Source organism: Bufo bufo, chromosome 7 (assembly GCF_905171765.1).
Source record: "Bufo bufo chromosome 7, aBufBuf1.1, whole genome shotgun sequence".
Classification (NCBI taxonomy): Eukaryota; Metazoa; Chordata; class Amphibia; order Anura; family Bufonidae; genus Bufo; species Bufo bufo.
In genome coordinates this window covers 204,489,830-204,515,521 of record NC_053395.1, presented here as the reverse complement: position 1 = coordinate 204,515,521, position 25,692 = coordinate 204,489,830, and positions in this window count along the sequence as shown.

Here is a 25,692-nt window from a genome sequence, read left to right as displayed (position 1 = left end):
CACCATGCCCCTCCTGTCCTGCCCTCACCACCCCCCCTCATATTCTGCTCTCACCACGCCTCCTCCTGTCCTGCTCTCACCACGCCCCCTCCTGTCCTGCTCTCTCCACGCCCCCTCCTGTCCTGCTCTCCCCACACCCCCTCCTATCCTGCTCTCACCACGCCCCTCCTGTCCTGCTCTCACCACGCCCCCTCCTGTCCTGCTCTAACCACACCCCCTCCTGTCCTGCTCTCTCCACGCCCCCTCCTGTCCTGCTCTCACCACGCCCCCTCCTGTCCTGCTCTAACCACACCCCTCCTGTCCTGCTCTCTCCACGCCCCCTCCTGTCCTGCTCTCACCACGCCCCTCCTGTCCTGCTCTCACCACGCCCCTCCTGTCCTGCTCTCACTACACCCCTCCTATCCTGCTCTCACCACGCCCCTCCTGTCCTGCTCTCACTACGCCCCTCCTGTCCTGCTCTCACCATGCCCCCTCCTGTCCTGCTCTCACCATGCCCCCTCCTGTCCTGCTCTCACCACGCCCCTCCTGTCCTGCTCTCACCACGCCCCCTCCTGTCCTGCTCTCACCACGCCCCTCCTGTCCTGCTCTCACCACGCCCCCTCCTGTCCTGCTCTAACCACACCCCCTCCTGTCCTGCTCTCTCCACGCCCCCTCCTGTCCTGCTCTCACCACGCCCCCTCCTGTCCTGCTCTAACCACACCCCTCCTGTCCTGCTCTCTCCACGCCCCCTCCTGTCCTGCTCTCACCACGCCCCTCCTGTCCTGCTCTCACTACGCCCCTCCTATCCTGCTCTCACCACGCCCCTCCTGTCCTGCTCTCACTACGCCCCTCCTGTCCTGCTCTCACCATGCCCCCTCCTGTCCTGCTCTCACCATGCCCCCTCCTGTCCTGCTCTCACCACGCCCCTCCTGTCCTGCTCTCACCACGCCCCTCCTGTCCTGCTCTCACCATGCCTCCTCCTGTCCTGCTCTCACAGCTGCCTGTCTCATCCATCCCTGCACATGTTATGGAGGAACTACCTCGTCCATGCCTGAAGGAGTGTGCTGCTGTCTGGGTCCTAAAGCACCCTTCTTGTATCAGAGGTGCTTTACTGAGAGGATCCTGCCAACATGTGAGGATGTAGCAGAGCCAGAGAAGTGCTGTGGACCACAAACTGTGAGCAAGCCCAGTGTCTGTCCTGTTTATGGCCCCTCAGTTCAGGAGCTTTAACCCCTTCTGAGCTGTCAGTATGGCTGAGGTCAGTGATATCAGCAGCAGTCACTGGTCTCACCTTCTATAAATGTGTGCCCTCTCCTTCCTGCACTTGGTATATGGTGATATGTGACCCCCAACACTGCATGTAGAGATCCGTGACCCGCTGTACACTGTATACAGTGATCCGTGCTAACAGTAGCCCATGAGTGCCGACGGAAGTCCGCTCCGGCCCCATTCATGGCAAACATGCTGAGAGGCGGCCAGACAAAAAAACGCGGCATGCTGGGTATCAGTGAATGTGAATGGGGCCGGAGCGGACTTCCGACGGCACTCGTGGGCTAGCGTTAGCACGGATCCGGCAGGGGAACAGTCTGCCAGACCCTGCTAATGCTAGTGTGAAAGTAGCCTTAGTTGTGTGATTATAGACAGGATGCCCCTCACTATGTGAGCAGATCGATTTGTACAAATGTATTCATCAGAGCTCTTGTGCAACAATGATCTGTCCCCCCGCTCAACAGCAGAAATCTATGACGGCTTACAGCTGCCGTGGATTTCTGGCTTCATTTGAGTCAGAAAACTGGCGAAAATTAACATAAATTTGTTGGGGCGACTGGTCACACCCCCTCCCTTGTTATATTCCCTGTTGTTGTATCTGGGCCTGAGACAGAGACTTCCATTTCAACTGGGGAGGAATGGGTTGTCTCTGGTCCTATATTTATTCCAGGGTATTATAGGGAAATCAGGGCCTAGGTATCCTGCTTATGAATATTCCTACCTTCATGGTCTATTCATATTGATAGGTAGTCAGGGCCCGGATTAGGGTTGTCTAGGAGGTGACCTGTTTATTCCCTAGTTTCTGGGCCCAGTTACTGTTACCCTTCCCTCCTGTGTTCAGTGTGGCGTTCCCCTCCCCCACACTGATCGTGACAGAATAGACAGAATAGGCCTGGGCTGCAATACCAAGTACGGCCACTATACAATGTTTGGTGCTGTGAAGGGGCCACAGTGCTCACCAGAGCCTCGTGGCCTCTTCTAACAGCTGATTGGCTGGGTTACTGGATGTCAGTCCTCCACCGATCAGATATTGATGACCTATTCTGTGGATAGGTCATCGGTATAAAAGTCCCGGAGGACCCCTTTGTCTTCCCTAGTAGAAAAAACCACAGGAGAAGTGTCCACTGGGGGGGTCCTTTCTGGCTTTTCCCTGATGATTCTTTAGTGCTTTTAATATATACTGTATATATGTGCATGGGGTGAGACTTTTTAATCAAGAGGCTGGGCTGTGATTGGTTGCTATGGACCCATAGCAGCCAATCACAGCACAGCTTTCACTTTTTAAGAGCACAGTTAGAATTGAAAGCTGCTCTGTGATTGGTTGCTATAAGTTTTTCTTTTAATTTCATGAGCCTCCCCCTATGCAGCATTTCAGAGTGAAACACAGGCCCTTTATTATGTTTGCCGTTTCATACACCGGCAGAGACAATTCTGGGCTGAATGTTGGTAAGAATGCACCAGTCTAAGAGTAGTTTGATATCTGCAGCAGCCTCCATCAGGCTGTTCCAGTAGAGAACGCTTTTCCGGATCCAGCATTGCTAGATACTGCCGCCTTCTCGCCAGACCCTAATGACTATCTGACCGCTGTCTGATAAATATACTGAGAATCGACCGGACAAAAACTGCTGTTTTTGTCTGTCCGATTCCCAGCATTGTCTGCCGGAACGCTCGGCCGCAGATTTGAAAGTTGCCTAAATAAAAAATATTCAGTTGTGCCAAATGTATTAAAAACAGCACACCTCTTGATAAATTTGGTACATGCCCTAAAGTTAGAAAATTACATTTTTGCCTTATATAAGCAAGCGTAGATTTGTGTTAGATTTTATAAATCTGTCTAAAAGTTATTGACTACAATGGACCCATCTTTTAAAGGGAACCTGTCACCTAGAAAATGCATATTAAATCGCCAACAGTACCTTTTTGCAGCCTGTAGCATGATTATAAAGGTGTCTGTGTCTTTTCTGTACAATGCGGCAAAAGTCTGAAAAAGGACTTTTATTCAGCTGGGTGCGCTATGTAAACGATTGTCTTGAAGTCAAGCCCCGCCCCCTTCCCCGCCCCTTAGTATTTGATTGACAGGATGTACAATTCCTTCACTGCTGGGCGTTCAAGTGTAGTCTCGCGCAAGCGCAGGCTCTCATGTGCGAGTGCCTTATCATTAAGCCTACCTCACAGCGGAGTGGAACAGTGCGCAGGCGCCGCCACTGCAGGTACACAGCGCACACGCAAGACTACGTTTGAGCGTCCAGTGGTGAAGGAATTCGAATTCCTATCAATCAAACGCTAAGGGGCCGTAAAGGGGGCGGGGCACACTTGACTTCAAGACAATCGTTTACATAGCGCACCCTTTTGAATAAAAGTCTTTTTTCAGACTTTTGGCGCATTGTACAGAAAAGACACAGACACCTTTATAAGCATGCTACAGGCTGCAATAAGGTACTGCTGGCGGTTTAATATGCATTTTCTAGTTGACAGGTTCCCTTTAAGTTGAACACATAAAATCACCCTTCACAACAGCTGTGGTATCTGTTGTAAATATTTAATGGTGGCGGTTTCTTTTCATATGATTGTATGTATTATGTTTTGAGTTATTATCACTTTTCCTGAAGCTACAGCCATCACTGAAGACCACAGATGGCTCACCAAATCTCCTCACAACTGTCCTGTGCTGGGGAATTGTTGAGTCTGGAACAGCAAGGATGATTTCCATCTGGCTCATAGGAGGCTTCATCCATAGCATTCCCATAATCAGGGCCATTATTCAAAGATGTCTTACAATCTTTCTTTTTTTGGCTTAAAACTGAAGTCTGGTTGGAGGGATAGTGGTGGGAGAAGTTTATTTTGTGCTGGTGGTATAAGAGCAGCAGGTTCTTCTCTGATATCTGAAGGTTGGCTCATTGGAGCTTTTATGTTCTTCATAGCTTCCTTTTTGTATTGCAGAAAATCTCCTAACTGGTATTGCTTCACCGTGCTCTTCTCCTCGTGGTGAGTTCTCATAGATGATCTTGTATTGGAACTACTGGTAGCTCTTGATTTTAAATAGCTGTCTGGACTTGGAGGGGTCCTAAACCACAATTGATCAAGGGGAGATCCCACATCTCCAATATCAAGAGATATTTTCTAGTCACTAGAACTAGTAATATCCACAATGATGGAGATCTGCTAGTAAAGTTCTAATGCAGAACTGTCATGGCACTCTTGTGATGTCATAGGAGTGATGATTCCATTAATATAATGTGTTCGTTTTGCATGTGATGGACGTATAATAGGAAACCTACAATTTTCAAGAATTTCTTTTATGTCTAGAATTTTATACTATATAGACACCTTGGCAATGACTTGATCAGCAAGGGTCCATCTATTCTAGGCCTTGGTGATGGCAGGGTCGGCTTCATTCTAAGAATAGGTAGACCTGTTAGAACAACCCTTTTGAAGGGGTTATCCAACAAGAAACATTTCTGACCTATCCATGGGATAGGTCATAAGTGTATGATCACTGAGGGGACCATTGCTTGGACTTCTATGATCACTATGATGGAGGTCTTGAAGCCCAAGTTTCTGCTTACTGCAGTGAGTACTGTACTCAGCTGTTTCTGTTAGCCCCATAGACTTGAATGGACGCATACTCTCTGACTGCTCCATCCAAAGGCTTCCCCACTGTGGTCATGCAATGAGGTGAAATGGGGAGCTTTAAATAAAATAGCTCTCTACAGCCCTACAAGGTAATTATGGGGCTGTAGAGAGTAGGACCTGTTTAAATCAGGGTCATAGAGAGGGATGTTGAGCATGAGACCTTCCTCTATGGTATCTGTAGAACCTAATAGGCCATACTGAAATGCTTTCTCCAGATGGGCCAATCTATTTAAGAACCTGTTTACAAGGAAAGGACACCTTAAAATATTTTCAAAGATATTGTTGGTGGAGGATGTAATTTCATAGTCCAAGACCCCCACCAGTTACTAGAATGTAGAGGATCAATGGGGCTGTCAGTTTCACTCATGGAAAATTCTGAGTGAAGCGAACGGTAGCCGAAAGGGCATGTTGATCTCTAGCATACAGTAGTACCACGCCCCCGAGGGTCATGGGGGGGGGAGTCTTGGCTCATGGACCATCACCAGTAACATCTTTTGACGGTCTCCATGATATGTCAAAAGATATTTAAAGGTGCACATACCCATTCAGAATCAGCAACTATGTGCATGTTACATCATCCCTCTGTCTTTCATATTATGTCAGGCGGAATTTTTTCGCTTTTTCAATTTTCTGACACTTGGCTTCCAGTGTGGGCTAAATGAAAAGAATCACTTATGTATGTGTAAAAAAAAGTTTCCATTCATCCACCCGTCATTAGCTGTGTGCATAGTTCTCTTACTTTAGCCGTCATGCACTTTCATTTGTTGTGCTCTCATGTGCCAGATAATTATACTGACAAGGGCCCCGAGGTCTAGAGCAAGTCTGATCAATTATCTGATGCTCTGCTAGACACCACAGTACATTCTGCAGTGCCAGCATTCTGCGCTCCACATCAGCATTTCACTTCCTTTGAACGTCATGGTTGTCAGAACTGGTAGAGCTGCCATATTAGCAAGAAGTAATACAAACTTTTCTTGACTCAACATATTTAAGTTCCAGTAAGTGTCATTAAATATCATCTTCGGCATTGACATGATCAGTTATGTAACTACTTTACAAGTTATTTAATGCAAGAAATACCCTCAAGGCCCATTCAGTTGAACTTTGAAAAAGCTTTGGGGATATGTTTCAAAACTTTTCATTTTTGAGATATAAAAATATATATAAACTTATGATCAATAATTTCTTTATCTAATCCTCTTGGTAACCTAGATAGAGGTTTCTAAATCTACGGCGAACCCCTGAGGAGCCGGTGTAGAGGAGAGGAGTGCCAGCGGCCCTGTTGAAGTGTTGTGTCATAGTGTGCTTTCTCAGGCTATTGCTCCCAGGGGATTGGTAACATAGTAAGGCTACTTTCACACTCGCGGCAGAGTGATCCGGCAAAACGTATGCCAACTGATGGCATTAGTAAGGCTGATCAGGATCCTGATCAGTCTTAAAAATGCCTGATCAGTCAAAAAAAATGCATTGAAATGCCGGATCCATCTTTCCGGTGTCATCCGGCAAAACGGATCAGGCATTTATTTTTTTCACCTTTTTTTCGGTCTGCGCATGTGCAGACCGGAAGGATGGATCCGTCATTCCGGTATTTTGAACTAATACATTCCTATGGAAAAAAGTCGGATCCGGCATTCAGGCAAGTCTTCCGTTTTTTTTGCCGGAGATAAAACCGTAGCATGCTATGGTTTTCTCTTTTGCCTGATCAGTCAAAATGACTAAACTGAAGACATCCTGAACAGATTACTCTCCATTCAGAATGCATGGGGATATACCTGATCAGTTTTTTTCCGGTATAGAGCCCCTGTGACGGAACTCAGTGCCGAAAAAGAAAAACGCTAGTGTGAAAGTACCTTAACATGGTTTATAAGGCCGAAAAAAGACATCTGTCTATCCAGTTCAGCCTGTTATCCTGCAACTTGATCCAGAGGAAGGCAAAAAAAGCTAATTTTCCCCACTTAAGAGGAAGAAAATTCCTTCCCGACTCCAATCAGGCAATCAGAATAACTCCCTGGATCACCGACCCCTCTCTAGTAGCTATAGCCTGTAATATTATTACGCTCCAGAAATACATCCAGGCCCCTCTTGAATTCCTTTATTGTACTCACCATCACCTCCTCCTCAGGCAGAGAGTTCCATAGTCTCACTGCTCTTACCGTAAAGAATCCTCTTCTATGTTTGTGTACAAACCTTCTTTCCTCCAGACGCAGAGGATGTCCCCTCGTCACAGTCACAGTCCTGGGGATAAATAGATGATGGGAGAGATCTCTGTACTGACCCCTGATATATTTATACATAGTTATTAGATCTCCCCTCAGTCATCTTTTTTCTAAAGTGAATAACCCAAATTTTGATAATCTTTCAGGGTACTGTAGTTGCCCCATTCCAGTTATTACTTTAGTTGCCCTCCTCTGAACCCTCTCCAGCTGTTGCAATCCTACAGGCTCACCTGAGTCAGAGGACAGCTGGCTGGAGGTGGAGCCCAGTGGCAAGGACCGCAGGCAGGTTGTAGTTGCAGGAAGTCAGGCAGAGGCGTAATCGGTTAGCAGGCGGTGGGTCAGGGCAGGCGGCAGTGAGCGTGGTCAGACAATCCGGATAGGGAACGGTGGAAGCAGTTCAGTTGGTAGGGACAAGCAGAAGAGTAGTCGGGGACAATTCCAAGGTCGGCAGCAGTCGAGTTGGTAGCAGTAGCAACAGAGGAACAGCAGTAGATGCAGCAGGATCAAGTCCAGAAGAACAATAACCAGCAGGGATCTGGTGCAAGAGGCTGGGCTTATAAAGAGGAAGTAGCAGGTGCAAGGAATCACAGAGATTAACAAGGCAAGGCTGGAACAAGGTAGATCAAAGAGTTCAGTAGAAGGAAATGTCCAGAAGGGTTAGTAGTCTAGTGGCTAGAGCTACTGCCTGGGACATGGCTGGTCGCTGGTTCGAATCCTGACACCAGCTCTGCTATGTCTGCCTTGTTTACAGGAGCCCAGAACTGTACACAGTCCTCCACGTGTGGTCTGACTAGTGATTTGTAAAGTGGTAGGACTATGTTCTCATCATGGGCATCTATGCCCCTTTTTGATGCAACCCATTATCTTATTGGCCTTGGCAGCAGCTGCCTGACACTGGTTTTCACTGCTTAGTTTGCTGGTCACTAAAATTCCTAGGTCCTTTTCCATGTCAGTGTTACCCAGTGTTTTACCATTTAGTATGTACAAGTGACTTGCATTATTCCTTCCCATGTGCATAACCTTACATTTGTCAGTGTTAAACCTCATCTGCCACTTCTCTGCCCAAGCCTTTCTCCTCATCGCTCTCTGCAACTCCCCCCTCATTACTCTGTAGAGGGCCGACACCTTCAGATTTATACTCTTTACCATTTATATAATTGTAGAACATTTTAGGGTCAGTTTTGCTCTCTTTGGTGCAGTGGAAAGGTAATTTTGAAGAATAAGGCCAGAAGTAATTGTAGAACAGTATTTTTACTAAGTGCAAAATGTAACTTCAGGTACATTTATCAGCACAATTTTCTGGCACCAGCATTCTGCTGTCTGTCTTCTCAAGGATTAACTTAAGGCACAATCAAGTTGGTTTCTCTGGAGAACGTCTCACAAGAGCAGGAGCTCTGCACTGCACTTCCTCTTCCTTCTGTCTTTAGAATGGAATCCCCCTCCTAGCAGGAAGCAGAACCAGCACACTCCTGCCAGGATGGAGGAACAGGGTGGCCAGCCCTGTTCCTTGCTAATCTTTTTGCCATCTATTCCTTATTGAAACATACGGCCAGATAACATAAAAACAATACATAATAATAAGTAACTGTACACAATACAAATAAACAATTTGCAGATATCTGGGGTACTGCAAATGTGTCGCTGACCTGAACCTTTGGGTCCTGACACCTTAAAGCTCCTTGGTCCTAATGCAAAACCTGTAATTGTCCCGACTTACCATATTTCATTTTGGAAGAGGTGCCTTTGAGACTCCTCAAGCATCAGGACCCCAGTGTGCCTGCTGCCTTAGCATCTACTATAGCTATGCCCCTCATCACTAAACTAATCTTTATAGCTGTTGGATGGACAATCATTAATGTAATTACCTTCTCCCCCTACCATTTCCTAGCGTTCTTATTTCTAATATATACTCCCCATTTTCCTCCACCCCACCCCCACATGTAAAGGTCCTGCAGCTCCTCCCTCTCTTTCTATATATATATATATATATATATATATATATATATATATATGTAGACACTGCTGCCAGACTCTCAGTCCCTTGAGGTAACCAAGGGACTGCTGATTGGTTACAGAAGGCACCCATCAAATATATTCATTCTGCTTCATACCCTAAACAGCACAATAAACACAAACACTCAGCGTACCCCAGCATGGAGAGGCCTGCGCCTCTTTATAACTTCCGTGGATCCTTCGCCAGCAATGGGGCTTTATTAAGACCGGCGTCTAAAACTACGATCTTAATAAGAGTGCCCCTGTGTTTTTTCCACTTTGCTTAGCGCACTATGCTCGTTGTGCCTTTCACATGCCACACGCATTGGATACATGCCATTAACGTGCTTCTTACATGCTGGATACATGGCACACATGTGCCACTCACATAATGGACATACACTAGACACCGGATCCATGCTACACATCTACACAATACCAACAGAATTTTAGATTTTTTTTTATACCAGAGCCAACTCTATAATATGTTTGTAAAGTCTTTTATCTTGGACTAGTGCTGTCTAAAAGGTGGCTGAGGACACAGTGATCACTATAGATTCCTCTTTCATCAATATTGTACTGGTTCATCATGGACTGAGCCGGGGGCATTCACCCAGTAACAGGCTGATTCATGACTCAGTGTTGATATTGGTACAGAAGCTTGACGAGACAGCTATGGGTTAATATCTCACTCTTGCCATGTAAACATTTCATCCTGCTTTACAAAGCTAAAATTTTAATTAGAACACACAGCGAGCACTCATGCCAAGTCCAATAAAGTAAGCTGTGCATCATTATGTATTCCAAATACTTTATGCTTCGTACCCCTCACCTCAAACCAACTGCATCTCTGTTATAGCGGGAGGTCCAGACTACACATCCAGACTGCTGTTATAGTGGGCTCTCCAGACTACACATCCAGACTACTGTTATAGGGGGTGCTCCAGACTACACAGACTGCTGTTATAGGGGGCGCTCCAGACTACTGTTATAGGGGGAGTTCCAGACTACACATCCAGACTGCTGTTATATGGGGAGGTCCAGACTGCACATCCAGACTGCTGTTATAGGGGGAAGTCCAGACTACACATCCAGACTGCTGTTATATGGGGAGGTCCAGACTACACATCCAGACTGCTGTTATAGTGGGCTCTCCAGACTACACATCCAGACTACTGTTATAGGGGGTGCTCCAGACTACACGACTACACATCAAGACTGCTGTTATAGGGGGATCTCCAGACTACACAGCCAGGCTGCTATTATAGGGAATCGGGGGTTCAGACCACACATCCAGACTGATGTTATAGGGGGAGCTCCAGACTACACATCCAGACTGCTGTTATAGGGGGCACTCCAGACTACACAACCAGACTGCTGTTATAGAGGGAGGTCCAGACTACACAACCAGACTGCTGTTATAGGGGGAGGTCCAGACAATACATACAGACTGCTGTTATTCGGGGAGGTCCAGACTACACATACAGACTGCTGTTATAGGAGGTGCTCCAGACTACACATCCAGACTGCTGTTATAGGAGGTGCTCCAGACTACACATCCAGACTGCTGTTATAGGAGGCGCTCCAGATTACACATCCAGACTGCTGTTTTAGGGGGAGGTCCAGACAATACATACAGACTGCTGTTATATGGGGAGGTCCAGACTACATAACCAGACTGCTGTTATTGGGGGCGCACCAGACTACACATCTAGACTGTAGTTATAGGGGGAGGTCCAAACTTCACATCCAGACTACTGTTATAGGGGGTGCGTCAGACTACACATCCAGACTGCTGTTATAGGGGAGGTCCAGACAATACATACAGACTGCTGTTATATGGGGAGGTCCAGACTACATAACCAGACTGCTGTTATTGTGGGCGCACTAGACTACACATCCAGACTGTAGTTACAGAGGGAGGTCCAGACTACACATCCAGACTACTGTTATAGGGGGCGCACTAGACTACACATCCAGACTGTAGTTATAGGGGGAGGTTCAGACTACACATCCAGACTACTGTTATAGGGGGAGCTTCAGACTACACATCCGGACTGCTGTTATAGCAGCCTTCTACACTACACAGCTTGACTTACAGGAGGAGGTCCAGACTATAAAACTAAACTACAGATTAAATTATACTAGAGGACTGAAATACATCTCAAAAGCTAGAAATCCAGTATACAATATATTTGTGAATTTAATTATTAAAGTGAACTCATACTCCAGTAACCCGTACGAACTTGCATGCCTTCTCAACAAGAATGCTAGGAAATGTACTTTAGTAGCCATCTAAACATTTTGCGCTTCATCGTCCATAATATAGAAGATTCCTTCAGAAATACCTTTTTATCTTCATTATCAAAGCCACCCCTTGATCCGACGTTAGTTCTTAATGGAATGAACATGGATTCTGCGAGGCCATAGAAACGCGTGGCTCCTTCCTTAAAGTCTCACATTATTCACAGCCTTCATTTATTTAGCACAAACGCCTATCTTATTTTTGCTAATGAGCTTGCAAAAATATTTGACAAGCATGCATGTTCCTTCAGTATTTGACAGAAGCAGATCATCACAGAGCACAAATTGCCTGCAGCTTTTTTCAGCTAATGTATTTTCTATCTTTGTAAACCACAAAGCCTAGGAGGAGAATAAAGAGTTATATTTCATTCTCTATCATACCATTCCATGCTTGTCAGGACGACTAGCACTTGACGATTTGTGTAAAAATAAAATATTACTCTGTCAAGGAAGGCAACAAGCTCCCCCTTAATAATCCAGCGCTGCTTTAAGGAGCGACATGTCTTCTCGGTTATGCTGCAGAATGTGGGATATATCCATAAATATACAGAACTGTTCCTGGATGTCCCATTAGAAGACATTGATGATAATCAGAATTTTAAAAATATTAATATTATATTTCAAATTCCCTCGTATTCCTGTCATCTCACATTGTCAGTTTCAGCACTCAGCATTCATGTGAAGCTTGCATTCCCTGAATTTAATGGAGGCCACTGTGGCACCAAAGAGGTATAATATAATGTGGGGTTAGCATGCATGTGGGACCTGTATTCCCTGAATGTAATGGAAACCATTGTGGCACCAAGAGAGGTATAATATGGTGTGGGCTCAGCATGCGTGTGGTACCTGCATTCCCTGAATGTAATGGAGTCCAGCATGGCACCACTGGAGGTAGTATTTAGTATAGGTTTCTGTCCGATAGAGATCGCCTTGGCGGCCAGGCACAAATGATTTTGTACAAAATGTATTGGAGATCAGCCTGGACCTACACTGTAGAGGTCCATCAAAGGGAGACCCCAACAGCGCAGTGGAATGGTCGAGTGATCATGGCCCGGATGGGGGTGGACTGCAAGGCCCTGACTCCAGGACAACAGAAATTGCTGGAAGACACCCTTTGGTAATTTCAGGAGACGTTCTCAAGACATGACGAGGACAATCAGGGAACGTTACCAGCAAATTCTGTCTAAAATGTACCAGGAGGTGAAGGACATGGTGGCCAGCATGTTGGAGAACTAAGTGATCCAGGAAAGTCAAAGCCCTTGAGCTTCTCCAGTAGTCTTGGTGCGGAAGAAAGATGTGAGTCTCCAGTTTTGCGTGGATTATCGGAAGCTGAATGCCCAGACCGTCCGGGATGCCTACCCCCTTCCGCAAATTGAGGAGTCATTATCCGCCCTGAGTCATGTGAAGCTCCTCTTGACTCTTGATCTGGCCAGTGGGTATTGGCAGGTACCGGTGGCCAAGAGGGACAAAACGAAGACGGCCTTCATCCTACCTATGGGACTCTAGGAGTTCAACCGGATGCCATTTGGCCTTTCAAATGCCCCGGGAACATTCCAGCGGTTGATAGAGCACAGTCTGGGAGATCTTAACTTCGAGTCGGTATTAATATACCTGGACGACATAGTAGTGTTTGGGGCCTCCTTTGAGGAGCACCTTCAAAAGCTGCGACAAGTCCTAAGATGACTGCGAGACCATGGGCTCAAGATCAAGCCCCAGAAGTGCCAACTGTTTTGACTACAGATAGAGTATTTGGGACATTTGGTCACCCAGGAGGGGGTAAAGCCGGCCCCCAGCAAGGTGGATGCCGTCCATAAGTGGCCCCAGGCGAGCACACTACGAGAGGTGCGGGCGTTAGTGGGACTGGCCGCTACTACAGAAGGTTTATACCCAAATTCGCTCATTTGGTGGGCCCGTTAAACGAGTTATTAAGGGGCACTGCGGGGGGCCCGAAGAATCGTCCTATCAAATGGGGACCCCGGCAACAAGAGGCCTTTGAAGCAGTGAAAGAGGCGCTGACCAGTGCCCCGATTGTGGCTTATGCGTGGTTTGACACCCCATTCCTGCTGTACACTGACAGAAGTCTACATAGTCTACATAGTCTGGGGGCCGTGTTATCCCAAGTCCAGGATGGACGTGAGAGAGTCATTGCCTATGGCAGCCGGTCTCTGAGTCAGAGCGCAACCCTGACAACTATAGCTTCTTTAAACTGGAACTACTGGCACTGGTATGGGCTATGACCGAAAGGTTTGCGCAGTACCTGACAGGTGCAGAGGTTACCGTGATGACGGACAACAACCCGTTAGCACATCTAGAGAATTCTAAGCTCGGTACGCTTGAGCAGAGATGGTTGGCTAGCCTTTCTAAGTACCATTACCGCATCAAGTTCCGGTCAGGTAGGGAGAACGGCAATGCTGATGCACTCTCCCGAGTCCCTGTAGGGTTGTCGACTCAGAGTGCCGATGAAGAGCTAGAGGACACTGAAACTCCTGACCTTGGTCGATTACCCATGTTCCAGGATGTGGCACATTCAAGTGGGGTGGCATCCGGGATGTCCATGGTGTTGGGAAAGACGTTGATTGACTGGGAGAGAGTCCAGAATAGCTGCCCAGACCTGTGGAAAGTGAAAGAATGGGTCCAGACCAAGATCTGGCCTCGGCCAGAAGAGCAGGCCCGTCTGACTACAGAGGGCCAAAAGTTGTTGAGGCAGTGGGATAAGCTGACTATTACCCAGGGCCTCCTGTGTCAGACCATATACTTACAATCAAAGTTGCAGTACCGGCAACAGATTGTCATCCCCATGTCATTGGGACCGGAGGCTGCCCGGGAAGCCCATGAGAAGGGCGAGCATTTTGGGAGCAAAAAAACGTTCAAGTGGCTCCAACGGCTGGTGTACTGTCCAGATCTGGCAGACGAGGTGGCCGAGACATGTCTTAAGTGTTGGCCCTGCGGGCTGAATAAGAGTACTGAACAGCTAGCTCCTGTCAAGGCCATCCGGACCTCAGCACCCCTAGAGGTCCTTATGATCGATTACGTACAGATTGGGTATTCTACCTCGGGACACTCATACTGTTTAGTCATGACAGACCATTTCACAAAGTATGCGGTGGCTGTACCCACCAGAGACCAGACGGCAGAGTAGGCCGCTGCAGCAGTCTGCAAACACTTTATACAGGTGTTCGGGTGTCCACAGATGATATATTCGGACCAGGGGGCATGTTTTCAGGGTACTCTGATAAATGAGTTGTACCTACTGTATGGGATCGAACGTTACCGCACCACCCCGTATCACCCCCAGGGAAACGGGGATTGCGAGCGCTTCAACCACACCTTCCTCCAGATGCTGCGGACTCTGGAGGACAGCCAAAAGGCTTGGTGGCCTGAGTACCTACCTGAACTGATGTGGGTCTATAACAACAGGGTACATAGTACCACCGGGTACTCCCCACATATGCTTATGTTTGGGAGAGCTGGACGGGAGATTGAGGATCTCCACATGCCCGATCCGATGGAGCCACCCTCGAGAAATACCACCGCATGGGTGCAAGAGCACCGGCGCTGGCTGAGAGCGATCCACAAGGTTGTAGGGGAGTGACTGGTACAAGTGGTACACTCTAATCCAAGACCAGTGCAGAGGGATGGGTATGCCCCGGGTGATCAAGTGATGGTCAAAGCCAAGAGGCCGTCTGAGAAGTTGGATGGGCGGTGGGAGGCGGTCCCATACATGGTGAAGAGGAGGGTAGACCCTGCTATCCCGGTCTATGAGGTAGAGCCAATAGGGACTTGGGGGCCCTCACGAAACTTGCACCGTAACATGTTGAAGTGTTGTAATTTTGATGAGCCAGTGTGCACAGAGGAAATGCCTCCTCCTGCTCAGAATACAGAGGAAATTCCCTTAGAGGAGGAGGAGTGGTGGGTTGCCCCTGCCCCGGTACCTAGCAAGTTTTCCACCCAGAGAAAGTGTTGAGCGGTCAGCAGTTCCTCTTCCATTAAATGTGCCTGACGTCCCTAGTAGGCAATATTCTTTCGCTAATTTTCGCTAATTTTTCGCAAATTTTTCGCATAATATTCGCAATAAATCTCCCACTAACTATCTGTATTATATATATACACTCACCTAATGAATTATTAGGAACACCATACTAATACGGTGTTGGACCCCCTTTTGCCCTCAGAACTGCCTTAATTCTATGTGGCATTGATTCAACAAGGTGCTGATAGCATTCTTTAGAAATGTTGGCCCATATTGATAGGATAGCATCTTGCAGTTGATGGAGATTTGAGGGATGCACATCCAGGGCACGAAGCTCCCGTTCCACCACATCCCAAAGATGCTCTATTGGGTTGAGATCTGGTGACTCTGGGGGCCATTTTAGTACAGTGAACTCATTGTCATGTTCAAGAAACCAATTTGAAATGATTCGAGCTTTGTGACATGGTGCATTATCCTGCTGGAATTAGCCATCAGAGGATGGATACATGTTCTCATTCTGTTTACGCCAAATTCGGACTCTACCATTTGAATTTCTCAACAGAAATCAAGACTCATCAGACCAGGCAACATTTTTCCAGTATTCAACAGTCCAATTTTGGTGAGCTCGTGCAAATTGTAGCCTCTTTTTCCTATTTGTAGTGGAGATGAGTGGTACCCGGTGGGGTCTTCTGCTGTTGTAGCCCATCCGCCTCAAGGTTGTGCGTGTTGTGGCTTCACAAATGCTTTGCTGCATACCTCGGTTATAACGAGTGGTTATTTCAGTCAACGTTGCTCTTCTATCAGCTTGAATCAGTCGGCCCATTCTCCACTGACCTCTAGCATCCACAAGGCATTTTTGCCCACAGGACTGCCGCATACTGGATGTTTTTCCCTTTTCACACCATTCTTTGTAAACCCTAGAAATAGTTGTGCGTGAAAATCCCAGTAACTGAGCAGATTGTGAAATACTCAGACCGGCCCTTCTGGCACCAACAACCATGCCACTCTCAAAATTGCTTAAATCACCTTTCTTTCCCATTCTGACATTCAGTTCAGAGTTCAGGAGATTGTCTTGACCAGGACCACACCCCTAAATGCATTGTAGCAACTGCCATGTGATTGGTTGACTAGACAATTGCATTAATGAGAAATAGAACAGGTGTTCCTAATAATTCTTTAGGTGAGTGTATATGAGCTAACTATCTAATGTAATTGGATAAGGAATAGGATCCAGATGAAAGCACAGAGCACAGCAATGTCACTGCTCTCGCTCTCACAACTGCAAAAAACAGCAGAAAATGGTTGCTGGGGAGTTTCTTATATAGTAAAGGGGTAGGCAACTTCCCTATTGGTTGCTAGGAATGTTGCTAAGCTCTGACAAAGATATTGCAGCCTTCTCATTGGCCCACAAGCAAGAAGGGAGGTTACTGATGAAAACAAAAACTACAATATTCGCGATTACGAATATACAGCACTATATTCTAGATTTTCGTGAATTCTCAAAGTGCCAATATTCGTTATAAAAATTAGCAATTAGAATATTCGCAATCAACACTAGTCCCTAGTGCTTCTGAGCCTATTACTCTACGTAGGTCAACGAGGCCCAATGCAGGTGTGCCCCCACAACGCTATGCCCAGGATGAGTTTGTATGGGGAGAGGTGAAGGGATGACAACCTCTAGTGGGGTGGCATGTGAGATTGAGAAACAGCTCCCATTGTTTGAACACTGTTTGTGTGTGGATTAAATTATATGTTCTGGACTGACGTTCTGCTGTTTTGCCACAAGATGCTACTGTTTCCTAGGCACAGCTGACTGACTGCATATCTATTTCCATATTCATGAGAGGTGTGGTTCTTCAGAGCATAAAGAAGGAGCTGCAACCATCTTAGTAGCGAGCTGAGGAACTGTGTGTGAGCAGAGAAGCTAATGGATCCAGGAGTGAGATGACCTCCTCTGTGACCACAGCTGCAGCTGAGTGAAGCTGATCATTGTCCAAGACCCAGATCCTGTCCGTGGAAAGGAGGATTGTTTACAGGGAGGCTGACAAGGGCTAAGGAACAAGCTGCATACCCTGTGGGACCTCATGTTTGCTGGAGAGACTGGTTGTTCGGTTCAGAGACATCAGTGGATAAAGAGCAGACCCGGGTCGGTAAGATCGTGCACGCATCACACTGCAGTGTTGGTTTGTGCCTAGAGACTGAGACCAGGCCTGTAGTTAGATAGTTAGGGTCTTTGCTTTGTGTCAGTTCTAAAGAGTTGCTACTGGTACTACAAGGACTCCATTACTAAAAGGGACATTGCACATTTGGGAGCTGATAAACACCCCCACAAAGTCTTCCTGTTCAGCGTTTTGCTCAGGAGTAATAATCAGGCACGTGCTACCAGACTAGTTATGGGAGGGGGAATAATATAGAGCACGTTAAGATTGTGAACTGTTGTGTTGCACTGCAGGCCAGCCCGTCCTAAGCACCCAACCAATTGTTCGTGTTTTGTTTCAGGGTAATAATAGGCAGTTTTAGTTGTGCCCACCAGTAGGTAAATTACCGTGAAATTTCTGCTGGCATCCATCAGGGGGCGCCGTACTGTGCAACACAGGGGTCTCAGTCTTTGGGCTGGGTGTATGTAAATTTATTTTATGTTCTCAACATTTGTGGCTGTGTTTATTATCACGTGTTAGTAAAATTCTGTTTTGGCAAACGCTGGTGTTGGAGTTGCTTTCCTTGTTTGTGACTTCGCTGTATCCTGGGGAGCCCACCCCAGTACACGGCTTACAACTGGGACAGTAAAGGGGACTTCTGTGACTACTGGGGCAGTAAAGGAGATTACTGTGATTACTGGGGTAGTAAAGGAGACTGCTGTGATTACTGGGGCAGTAAAGGGGATTGCTGTGACTACAAGGGAAGTAGTTGGGCTGTTGTGATTACTGAGGAAGTAGAGGTTTGCTGTGACTAGTAGGTAAATGAAGAGGCCTGTCATTAAAAAGAAGTAGGAGGAGTTTGTTTTGGCTACAAAGTGATAAGAAGGGGATTATTGTGACTGCAGTAACTACTGGAAAAGTAGGTACCTATTGGGACCACTTGAGAAGAGAGGCCTGTTCTCACCACCAGCAAAGTTGGGGTTAATGAAAAAAAAGAAAGAAAATTCACTTACCTATTCACCAGCACTTTGTTCTAGCATCCAGGATCCCTAATGCTTCCGGGCCCCTATGGGTTGGAAATGTGACATCCCATCCGTCATCATGTGCACCACTGTAGTCATTCACTAGCCTTATTTGCCGCTTTGGGACACGTCACCTCTGAGGCCAATGAGTGACGATGGACAGGATGTCACACTTCCAGCCCACAAGGAACTGGAAGCATCAGGGATCCTCGGCAATGGACCAAACTCTGGTAAATAGCTAAGTGACCTTATTTCTTAAGAGTGAACAGGCCATAAGTAAACTTGCTGTGTGGGTCAGACAATCCCTTTAACTCTTTCAAGACCAGGTGATTTTCCGTTTTTTTGGTTTTCATTTTTTGACTCCCAGCCCTCCCAAAGCCATAACTGTTTTATTTTTTCATTCACATAGATGTATGGGAGCTTGTTTTTTGCAGTCCAAGATGTTCTTTCTAAGGGCACCATTTACGGTTGCATACAATGTGGTGGGAAGCGATAAAAAAGATCCAAGTGGGTGAAATAAAAAAACACAATTTCGCCAAATTATTTTTTTTTACAAAGTTTCCTATGTGGTAAAACAAACTTGTTACTCTTCCGTATGGGATAAATATTTTTATATTTTAATAATATGTGTGTTTTCACACTTGGCGATGCCCATGTTAATTTTTTTAATTATTTATGTATTTTAATTTTAATTTTGGGGAAAGGGGGATGATTAGATTTTTTCTATTTCTTTTTATTTTTAAAATCGTTTTTTCTCATAGACTTCAATGCATTAGCATCTATTAGAATTACAGTAAGGTGGTCGTTTATGATCAGAAATCCGGCTAGATTAGGTATATTTCTGGCACAAATTGCTCACATTAGGTCTAAAAAAGTGGGCGTGCATGGGGAAATGGACAGAGCCATTGGCCCCTCTCATTCGTCATTTTCTGGTCCTGTTTTAGGCATAGAAAATGGTCTAAATGTAAACCAGCAAGGAAGCTGGCTTACATTTAGGCCTGCACTGGATACTCCGAAATTATGTAGAAGCCAGTGGTTGGGAGCATGCGCTCCTGGTCTTTAACTTCTCAGATGACCACGGCATCTGAGGGATTAAATGTATGCGATCAACATTATCGTCAATCGCACACATTAGTCTCAGGTGCCTGCTGTTTAAAATAACAGGCACTCGGCGGCTATGGAGTCTATTCTGCTCACGAGTGGGTGCCATTTTTAAATGCCTGACCGCCAACATAAATTTACGTTAGGCGGTCAGGAATGGGGTTAAAAGAGTTTTCTGAGACTTAGATCATCAGTATCTCATTAGTGAGGTCTGACACCCAGGATCCCCACCGATCAGCTGTTTGGGAAGGCACCGACGCTCGCAGTATAGCTACAGCCTTCTCTCTGCTCACCAAGCACAGCGCCGTACATTTGATAGCGGCTGTGCTTTGTATCGCAGTTCAGCCCCATTCACTTCAATGAGGCTGAGCTGCGCCTCGGCCATAAACATGATATCACAGGGCCGAGGAAAAGCTGAGAGAAGGTCGCTGCGCTACTGCAAGTGCCGGTGCCTTCTCAAACATCTGATCAGCAGGAGTACCGGGTGTCGGACCCCCACCAGTCAGATACTGCTGACCTATATAGAGGATAGGTCATCAGTAGAAAAGGCTTGGAAAACCTTTTTAAGGCCTCATGCACACGACCGTTGTGTGCATCCGCGTCCGTTCCGTCATTTTTCACAGTTTAGCGGAGGTCCCATTCATTTCTGAGGAGCTGTGAAAAAAAACTGATAGTCCTCCGTTTTGTTCTCCACATCCGTGATTCCAGTCCGTCAAAAATATATAACCTGTCCAACTGGTATGTCATCCGTGTCCGCGTCCGTGTCCGTTTTTTTCTACAAGACCTTGGTGCAATAAAATTACACTTTTCATTAGCCTTCCTTTTTTTTTCCCTGTCAGACAAAAAAAAAGGAAGACACAAGGAAAGGAACACAACTGAAGCAAAATCGGACACGGACCACTGAAGCCAAATCACTGACAGTGAAAAAACGTGTGCATGAGGCCTAATTAGTATCAGAAGTGAGATGAAAATGTTCCTTTCACTTCAGTAAATGTTAACCATGTAACACCCCAGCGGGGAGCTATCTTACATAACTTTCACCTTGAGCGTGGCATTCTCTCTAATTCCATCACCAAATGAGAATGGACACAATCATCTCATCACATTCTTGATTTAATGTTCTGCAAAATAGAATTTAAGAAGGCGGTAATCCAAGAACCGCTAGGCTTGTGATGAAATTAAGCCTTAAAACCTTTCAAGTGATTGTAATTGCATCCTATTATATACCAGGATTTAAAAAAACTTTTTATAGAATATACTATGGTAATACCGCAGGGAATATTTTTTCCTCGGTCTGGTGTATTGAATGCAGCTCATGAAATATAAGTAATAATTTTATATGTCCAGGTTAAATTATTAGTAACAATTACCAGGATCTTGTGCTATCCTGTAAAGTAAAGGCCAAGTGCAAGTGCTGAGAATAAAATATTCAATAGTGGTGACTTTTTCTGATACAAAGCAATAAACCCCCTTTATAGTCATAGAGAATGCAATGGTAAAATTCTGTCTGCCTAAATTCACCACTAAGGGGAGCTTTAAAATATTAAAAAGAGTTAAATATAAAAAAAACTCCTGCTTAATATTGTCTGGGTACCCTCTAGGCACCAAAACGATGCTGACTCATGAATGCATGGACTCCACAAGACCTCATAAGGTGTCCTTCGTTATCTGAAAACAAGGTAGCAGCAGATCCTTTAAATAAGTTGTGAGGGGAATCAGACTTGTATATCTAGCACAGGCATGGCCAACCTGAAGCTCTCCAGCTGTTGTAAAACTTAAAATATAGCAAGTATGGGGGGGCACTCACAAAAGGGACCACCACGGCAGTGACAGTGATTATACACTTTAATTTGTTAAAATTTTAAGAACATACCCCTAAAATCATACAAACATACAAATACATATACCACATATGCCCCACACTCAGTCTCTGCGTCAATGCGTAGGTATTCAAATATAGAACCGCGTGCAAAAGATATATTGTAGTAATGACACCAGTTCTGTGGATAAATGCGCCAGCACCAGTGTACTGCTTAGGTGCAGTGATTGAATACGCCGCTTCAATGTCCAGTGCACTTGGTATAGTGAAGCACAAGTCCAAAACCCAATGCGGTATGGCCCCACAATCGTGGGTATGACTCACTTGCCTCTACAGTGCTCAAAATCGAGCCCGGTCTTACCCGTCTTCACTGCCTCCTCCGCAGCGGCGATCCAGGCGGCCGCTCACCACACAGCGTCTCACGTGGTGTGCTCGGCCTGAACGTGGCGTCCCACGTGACCTGGTTGCCTTGGGGACCGGATACACGCTCGTATGACGTCACTATTGAGCGACTGCCTTGGAATCCGTACGTGATGCTTTGTTTACTTTGCTTTTGATTTTTATGTAGCCGGCTTCTTCTTTCTTTAAATGGATCCACGCTCACTTCCAACCGCCAGACGCGTTTCAGGGTCCTACACCCCTTCCTCAGTGGCCAACTGAGTGAGCGGATCCTCACTCCTTTTAAATGGGATAACCCCGCCCACATTTCTCCATATTCCTTATATCATTGTATTCTATGGAGTGGATTTGCCCCTTGTGGAGTGGGTTCCTATTCCTAGTACATGGATCATACGTTCATATATCAATTCGTTATACATATTTAAAACAATAAATACCCCTAACAACATATCTATTACATATATATAGATAAGAATGAATAAAAATACATAAAATAGATACTGAAGAAGACTGCAAGGTCATATCTTCTATCCGCATAGAAAACGCAATAAAAACGCAATAGAAACGCATACGTGTATATTGCGTTTTACATATAAGGCAAACGTACTCATTCGGGGGAACTGTATTATTCATCCCGAAGGACCGATGAGTGAGATTGGGGAGCCTTCCGGCGAGGAGGGGAGATCACAGTGTCGATAAACGACCAAACTGCGATGTCCCATCCCTACCGGAAAATCCCCCTACAGGAACCCAAACACTTCCATTTCGGCGTTGAGGCCTCTAGGAATGATTGTATCATATTCAAAGATCCTTCGGGATTCTTGTCGTGACATGTGTGCAATATGATTACCCCCTCTCCATGCCTTTTTAACTCTTTCTATTGCTACAAACTTAAGGCCTGTAGGGTCACAGTTATGTATTGTTTTGAAATGTTTGGATACGGAGTGCGTCTCTAGGCCTTTTTTAATGTTTGCCACATGTTCCGCTACCCTCTTTTTTAACGTTCTCTTGGTCCTGCCTATATATTGTTTCCTGCATCCACATTGTAACAGATATATAACATCTGTGGAATCACAGGTCAGGCATTCTTGTATGTCCAAACTAAATGTGTTAACTGTAGACTTTACTACTGTAGTTTTTTTGGGGAAACTAGTTATTTTGCAATTAGCACATCTGCCACACTTAAAAAACCCATTTACTGCTAACCAATTTTCCTTTTTATGGTTATCTTTTCTCACCTTCACAGTTGGAGCTACTTTCCCAGCCAAGTTATTTGCCCTTGTGTATGTTATTTTTGGTGCTTCACTTAAGAGGGGCCCTACTATCTTGTCATTCAATAAGTGTCCCCAGTGCTTCCGGATACTCTTTTCCACTAATTTAAATTGTGAATTAAATGGAAGAATAATCCTCAATGTTTCATCGCATGACTGGGGACCACTAGCTAGAAAAAACTCTTTTCTTTCCATTTTCTTTACCTTCTCCAGTGACCTATCTATCACTTGAACTGGATAGTCTCGTTCTAATAGTTGTTGTTTCAAAATAGTCGCTTCTTCCTCGAATTTATTGACATCAGTACAGTTCCGTTTGAGTCTACGGAACTGACTGGTTGGCACGTTAATCAGCCATCGAGGAAGATGACAACTGGCAAATCTAATAAAGCTGTTTTTAGCGACTGGTTTGAAGAAGGTATTACAATGTAGTTGGTTTCCCCTTACCCATATCTCCAAATCCAAAAACTCAACTTTCAATTGGCTCACATTGGGGCTGAACACTAAATTCCTGTCATTGACATTAATATTCTGGAGAAATAAATCCAAAGATTCAGATGTGTCCTGCCAAATGAATAAAATGTCATCTATGTAGCGCCGCCATAGCACCAGATCCGTCCCCAGCCTGGGCATGATGATCTCCTTCTCCCATTGAGCCAAAAACAAGTTGGCATAGCTGGGGGCGAATCTAGTGCCCATGGCGGTGCCCGTGCGCTGTACATAGAAATCCCTTTCAAAAGAAAAATAGTTATGGGACAGAATATATCTCACTCCCTCCAATATGAACTCCAACTGTTCCATGGAGAGACCGGTATCTCCCGACAGTTGTTCTTGCAATGCCTGTATACCCTGGACATGGTCTATAACTGTATACAGGGATCCAACGTCCAGCGTCCCCAAGATCCATCCATCTGTCCATTCAATAGTTTCTAAAGTTTTAATAATGTCAGTGGTGTCGCATATATATGACGGCACTTTTTTCACATAGGGTTGAAGCCATCGGTCAATATATTTTGACAAGTTACATGATATGGATTCAATCCCTGACACTATGGGACGACCTGGAGGTGATTGTAAACTTTTATGGATCTTGGGGATGCAATAGAACACTGGAATCCTCTTCTCCGTGTCCAAAATAAACCTAGCTTCCTGTTCAGAGAGAAAGCCCCTCTCTAATCCATTTCCGCAGTATTTCTTTAGAGTATTATAATACTCCTCTGTTGGGTCTCCTCTTAATTTTTGATAGGTGTTTACCACCCCTAATTGCCTATAACATTCCTTCAAGTAATCCCCCGTATTCTGTATCACCACAGCCCCGCCCTTATCGGCTGGCCTGATTGTGATGTCATTCATTTCTTGTATTGATTTGATTGCCTTAATTTCTTCCTTATTTAGATTTGCGTTCATCCTACGGCCATTAATTCCCCTCAAGTCTCGTTCTACATTGTTTCTGAATGTCGCCATTTCATTACTAATCTCTTGCCTTGGAAATTTCTTTGATCTGGCTTTTAAATCAGTATGTAAATATTTGCTTACATTCCCTTCCATGTCCATATCTCTGTTTATAGGATTTTTCAAGAAGTACTTTTTGAGACATAACCGTCTGATAAATTTCTCCACTCCAATATATGTGGCAAATTTATCAAGCGGGTTTGACGGGGCGAATTTTAGACCTTTATTAAGTAATAGTACTTGAGTGTCTGTAAGTACAGTGTCACTTATGTTAATTATGTTGGTCGTCGGTGATGTGGGTTTCTGTGTTCCCTTCTTACGTGAGTGTCGTCCTCTCCTAAATGTCCGTTGTGTTCTTGCCGTTTTGACCTGGTCAATATCGGTGTGTGATAGTGCTCCGTGTTCTGGTGATATCTGTGTTCCTGTCTTTGTGACTGATGGTTCCCTCTGTCCCGTGCATACTCTATCGGACGATCCCTCAAATTGTAATCGTGTATATAATTGTGATTGTGTCTCCTCACATTCTGCCGTGGTGGTGTGGGAGTGCGTGCAGTCCTTGTTCGTGCTTTGTGATGTGGTGGAGTATAATCTAAAAAATGGGGTGTTACCAGTGCTTCAAATCTATTTGAAGTTTTGACATTTTCATATTCTGTGTTTCTCCCCTGTGTACTAGTGTCATCGACCTCTTTGTGCAGATTAACCTCTGTGACCTCTTTCCTCTCCAGATGGTATAGCTTCCTAGACTTCTTCCCTATTATTTCTCTTTCCAGGGAATCAAGATTTTTGCAAATCCTATCGTGCCATTTTCGTACTGCCTCACTGTCTGGGAACGCCTCCATCTCTCGTTTGAGGGTATCTATCTGCCCCGACATTTCCTCTGACATCTGAATTCTCCTTTTTATGATCATTTGGACCAGGGTACCTGATTGTATTTTTAGAAAAGCGTCCCATTCTTTTTTGAATTTGTCATCCACTAGATCCATTGCTGGCATCTTAGTGAGTGTCAAACCCTTGGGGATGAGTCCCTTATCTAGATATTGTGTAAGGGACCTTATTTCCCATTTATTCCGCAACTGACGTTGCAAAGTCTTCTCCAGTATCTTAAAAACTTCATCAATTGATCTCTCAAT